Consider the following 6123-nt stretch of genomic DNA (forward strand, 5'->3'; position numbering starts at 1 on the left):
CTTCCCTCTTCTCAATCCTTCTCCAACCAATCTCCTGATTCTGCCTCCTCAACCCTCCTCCCTTTCTGCATCCTTTGACTCTCTATGTCCCCTATCCTCCGACCGGCTCGGTCCTCCCCTCCTGCTCCGTGGCTTGACGACTCATTGCGAGCTCACAGAACAGGGCTCCGGGCAGCTGAGCGGAAATGGAGGAAAACTAGCCTCCCTGCGGACCTGGAATCTTTTCACTCCCTCCTCTCTACATTTTCCTCCTCTGTTTCTGCTGCTAAAGCCACTTTCTACCACTCTAACTTCCAAGCATCTGCCTCTAACCCTAGGAAGCTCTTTGCCACCTTCTCCTCCCTCCTGAATCCTCCTCCCCCCTCTCTGTGGATGACTTCGTCAACCATTTTGAAAAGAAGGTCGACGACATCCGATCCTCGTTTGTTAAGTCAAACGACACCTCTGGTCCTGCTCACATTGCCCTACCCTATGCTTTGACCTCTTTCTCCCCTCTCTCTCCAGATGAAATCTTGCATCTTGTGACGGCCGGCCGCCCAACAACCTGCCCGCTTGACCCTATCCCCTCCTCTCTTCTCCAGACCATTTCTGGAGACCTTCTCCCTTACCTCACCTCGCTCATCAACTCATCCTTGACCGCTGGCTACGTCCCTTACATCTTCAAGAGAGCGAGAGTTGCACCCCTTCTCAAAAAACCTACACTCGATCCCTACGATGTCAACAACTACAGACCAGTATCCCTTCTTTCTTTTCTCTCCAAAACTCTTGAACGTGCCGTCCTTGGCCAGCTCTCCTGCTATCTCTCTCAGAATTACCTTCTCGATCCAAATCAGTCAGGTTTCAAGGCTGGTCATTCAACTGAGACTGCTCTTCTCTGTGTCACGGAGGCTCTCCGCACTGCTAAAGCTAACTCTCTCTCCTCTGCTCTCATCCTTCTAGACCTATCTGCTGCCTTTGATACTGTGAACCATCAGATCCTCCTCTCCACCCTCTCCGAGTTGGGTATCTCCGGCGCGGCTCACTCTTGGATTGCGTCCTACCTGACAGGTCGCTCCTACCAGATGGCTTGGCGAGAATCCGTCTCCGCACCACGTGCTCTCACCACTGGTGTCCCCCAGGGCTCAGCTCTAGGCCCTCTCCTATTCTCGCTATACACCAAGTCACTTGGCTCTGTCATATCCTCACATGGTCTGTCCTATCATTGCTACGCAGACGACACACAATAAATCTTCTCCTTTCCCCCTTCTGATAACCAGGTGGCGAATCGCATCTCTGCATGTCTGGCAGACATATCAGTGTGGATGACGGATCACCACCTCAAGCTGAACCTCGGCAAGACGGAGCTGCTCTTCCTCCCGGGGAAGGACTGCCCTTTCCATGATCTCGCCATCACGGTTGACAACTCCATTGTGTCCTCCTCCCAGAGTGCTAAGAGCCTTGGCGTGACCCTGGACATTACCCTGTCGTTCTCCGCTAACATGTGACCCGATCCTGTAGGTTCATGCTATACAACATTCGCAGAGTACGACCCTGCCTTACACAGGAAGCGGCGCAGGTCCTAATCCAGGCACTTGTCATCTCCCGTCTGGATTACTGCAACTCCCTGTTGGCGGGTCTCCCTGCCTGTGCCATTAAACCCCTACAACTCATCCAGAACGCTGCAACCCGTCTGGTGTTCAACCTTCCCAAGTTCTCTCACGTCACCCCGCTCCTCCGCACACTCCACTGGCTTCCAGTTGAAGCTCGCATCTGCTACAAGACCATGGTGCTTGCCTACGGAGCTGTGAGGGGAACGGCACCTCCGTACCTTCAGGCTCTGATCATGCCCTACACCCAAACAAGGGCACTGCGTTCATCCACCTCTGGCCTGCTGGCCCCCCTACCTCTGCGGAAGCACAGTTCCCGCTCAGCCCAGTCAAAACTGTTCGCTGCTCTGGCACCCCAATGGTGGAACAAGCTCCCTCACGACGCCAGGACAGCGGAGTCAATCACCACCTTCCGTAGACACCTGAAACCCCACCTCTTTAAGGAATACCTGGGATAGGATATAGTAATCCTTCTAACCCCCCCCCCCCTACCCTCCCCCCCAAAAAAGATATAGATGTACTATTGTAAAGTGGTTGTTCCACTGGATAGCATAAGGTGAATGCACCAATTTGTAAGTCGCTCTGGATAAGAGCGTCTGCTAAATGACATAAATGTAAAATGTAAATCATGGCCTGTCCACAGGGCTCCCTCTGTTCTAATGGCCGTCCACAAGGCTCCCTCTGTTCTAATGGCCCATAATCTAAATATCAAATAAATTCTACTGGATTAGAAAAGGAGGATAATGGACCGAACAAAACCAATTATGGTGAAATACAAATAAATACATGTTAAACCTAATAATGTTTGTCCAGTCGCTGTTTAATAGGGACGTAGTATAAACAATTCAACAGATCATGATTTGCCTGGGATATTCTTAGTGCGTCTAGGCGGGTCAAAAGAAAATAACAATAACTGAACCCGGCGCACAGACACAGCCCATTAAACCACATAGGAAGATAGTTTATCACATGGAGGTTTTATTCAGGGCTCTGTTTAGTATTTAACTAAATCATTTGTTTGACTTTAGCAGGAGAGCGACCAGACTCTCACTCTGACAGCGGGGAGAGTCATTCAGGGGAACCAGACCCAGAGACGTCCAAACCAGCAAGACGACACCACTGCTCCCAGTGTGGAAAAAGTTTTATCCGATCACAGCAACTGAAATCACACAAGAGAACACACACAGGAGAAAAGCCTAACCACTGTTCCCAGTGTGGAAAGTGTTTTACTCGGTTAGATTACCTGAAAAGTCACAAGCAAATACACTCTGGAGAGAAGCCTTACTCCTGTTCCCATTGTGGAAAAAGTTTTAGGTGGTTAGGGACTCTGAAAACGCATGAGCGAATACACACACAAAAAAAAGGAAAAGCTCTACCAATGTTCCTTGTGTGGAAAGCGGTTTACCCAGTTAGAAGCCCTGAATAAGCATGACAGGACGCACACAGGAGAGGATAAACCCTACCACTGCTCCCAGTGTGGAAAGAGATTTAATTGGTTAAGGCACCTGAATAAGCATGAAAGTATACATACACAGGAGGAGAAGACATACCACTGCTCTCATCGTGGAAACCTGAAATCACATGAGAGAATCGAGAGGCTGTGTTCTGACTTGTGTTTTTGACTGATAATTAGTGTTTTTGTTTAGTCCTCATGAAATCAAATTGTATATATGAAACCAGAATAAGGTTACTTTTGGGTTTTTTTTTCATTTTGAGACATGATCATGTCTAATATCAGATTAAATATTTTAAAATGTCTATTGGGTTCTGATGAGCTTTGTTTGATTGATTTGATAGAAGTATAAACCATCTGTTGTTCATCATATGCTTTTCATATTGCAAAATGTACATAATAGAGAGAATAAAGTAGACAGCATCGGTCAAAATCGTGATTTATGACCCTATGTCCGTACATGCCCAAATAAGGGCATCCGGTCAAGACATCCTGGGGGGAAGGTGTCACGTGGTTAGGGTCATATAGTTGCATCCTGTTCTGTCACATGTTAGTGTGTGTTATTTTATATCTATATTGCATCTATTCTTTTGAAGTTGTCATGATGATTGATGTGTAGGGACCTCGTTGAGCTGGGGGAGGGGGGGGGTTATGTTTGAACATTTCAAAGAGGATGACCCCCACACCCCACCTATTTTATTGCTCTTAGGGTTGTTGTCTATGAATTAGGAATGTCCGGGGGGCTTTGTGTTGGAGGCAGACGCCTTATCAATAAGACCCAGACACATGCGGCCCCAGAACACTAAACAAGATTTTAAAAATAAAACCCTGAACATTAAACAGAAAATTAATGTCTCCTAGGCCAATTCTCGGGGTACTATGCGCCTCTTGTCGTGAACCCAATGATAAAAGCATCAAGGATCTTTTGGGTGAGGCACCGGAATGTTTTAAAGCAGTTTTGGATACGGGTGATGGCCATATGACTTACATATTCCAACCTGAGGATTCAACTGTGAAGGTTTTCACAGACAGCGGCCCTAGCTCCCTTTATCAAGCAAAACCCGGGAGTTTTTCTCCTGCACTGCGTATGAGAGAATGGCTTAAGATACGGCTAGCACTCTGTCAAATTGAACAGGCCCTGAGTGGTACAACCGTGCCAGGCTATGCCCTGGAAGAGCAAGTGTGCGGGCGCAATGATTTGAAAGCCATAATGATCTCTTCAGTGGCTTATAGCCCCGACTCCAAAGTGACAATTTTAGCCTGTGAACATTTTGATAGTACAAATGCGACGAAGTCTGTCAGTTCATATGTATTTTCCAAAGCCTGCAAGGATGTGAACTTTTTTATGCCTGTGTTTAGCTTTAAATGGAGGGATTACCCTATATTCATAACCCTGATGAATAAGCTGCACAGTCTTTTCCAAAATCGTGAACAATTACGTCGCTGGCCGCTTCTATCCTTAAGACATACAGTCTACATACAAGACGTTTGATCTATCCCTGGAGTGAAAACTTACGGAGTCTTGACGAGGGGGAATTGGAAACTGACGGGCGGGGTCAGGGACAATCCTATAACCGGGGCCCTTTATCTGTCGAAAGGAACAGTAAAAAAATGTTTTTAAAAGGTCTGTACTAAAGATTTAGAATTAAATAAAGGGTATTAATGCTATATCTCACCCCTTAACGAACAGGAATCTGTCATTTCTCTCTCGCCCCGGTCTGTCGCGGAGAAATGCAAGGTCTTATTTTATACGAATAGTCTTTCCTACAACAACATGTTAGAAATATTAAAGGTTATCAAAAAGTGTAGTACTGTGCCCGGTAATGGTGGCTGACCTGCTGTACAAACATTGTTTATACATAAAAAACATTATTGCATGTTTCAATATTGCGCAGTAAAAATGTTTAAGTGATTACAAGCTGTTTTAAAAAAGGTCTGTACTAAATATTATGAATTAAATAAATGGTTTTAAAGCTGTATCTCACCTTTAACGAAGGGGCTGTGCATTTTCGAGCCATCCACAAGCCTGTCCCGGAGAAAAAAGGATTCCTGAAGGGTGTGTGCGTGTGCGGGAATGTAGGTGTGTGTGTGTTTCAAAACAAATAGGGGGTGGGGGTGTGTCTCTCTGCATGGGTGGCTTTTGAAACCAGAAAAAGTGTGTGTGAGCCTGTTTAGGATTGTGTGCATCTCTTCAATTGGGCTTGGGCACTTTCGATTTTATTACCGCACAAGCCTTTCAAATGCGTATTTATCTCACCCCCAAGGATGTGGGGGCTAAAAAGTCAAACAGCCCAGGCAGAATATATATGGTCTAGGCAACCTCCTACGGTTTAAAACATATGTCATTTGTAATCAGCGCATATACTAACGGTCCCCCCACCCCGGGATATAAATTTACAACGGACACCCCCAAGCGGTGCAATGAAGCATAAATGCAGTACTGGTAGACAGAATATGTCGAGACACCCGCCTGTGACCTTTTTTTTGCATACAGGATGTCGCCCGAAAAAAACGGCAACCCCGCTCTGTAAGCTCATTACAGAATATTTCTCGTTAGAGACACGACCTCGGAGCGAGGCTGGCGAAACAGATACTAGCCATTCTGTACGACCGGCTAAAGCGCAACTAAAGCCCCCGGACAGCTAAAAAGATCAGCTGTGAAACCGTCATAATGGAGCTTTCTGAAGGTGAGTTAGTGAAAATAATATATTCGATTTGGAGAGGTATTTTCAGGGAATTGTAAGGATATTAAAATTTGATATCGATATTCTAAAACGGATGGACAACGATTTTTTAGGTAATATGTCAAATGCACGTATTCGTATATTTTAAAAATGTATATACAGTATAAATATATGTTATTATTAGTTTAACGTTTGTAGGGTCTCAATCCTTTACACAGCTTCTGAGGGGAATAGATGATTTGGAACAGCCTTCGTTAGAGGGGGTTTCAGTGGAGCAAAACGCATGCAGCCAGTCCCCATCACACTATTGTCGACGTAAGTCCAATAATAAAATCCATAAGAATGTTTATACATTAAAAACAAAAAAGTGTGAACCCTATATTAAAAGCTTTTTTGTGTG

The 6123-nt window shown here is 45.6% G+C and overlaps 1 pseudogene; it reads left to right on the top strand.

Moving 5' to 3' along the window:
• Positions 1 to 2601: 2601 nt before the first annotated feature.
• Positions 2602 to 4613, top strand: LOC123739549 (zinc finger protein 595-like; annotated as a pseudogene).
• Positions 4614 to 6123: the final 1510 nt, after the last annotated feature.

Source organism: Salmo salar, chromosome ssa02 (genome assembly GCF_905237065.1).
Source record: "Salmo salar chromosome ssa02, Ssal_v3.1, whole genome shotgun sequence".
In the NCBI taxonomy this organism is placed as follows: Eukaryota; Metazoa; Chordata; class Actinopteri; order Salmoniformes; family Salmonidae; genus Salmo; species Salmo salar.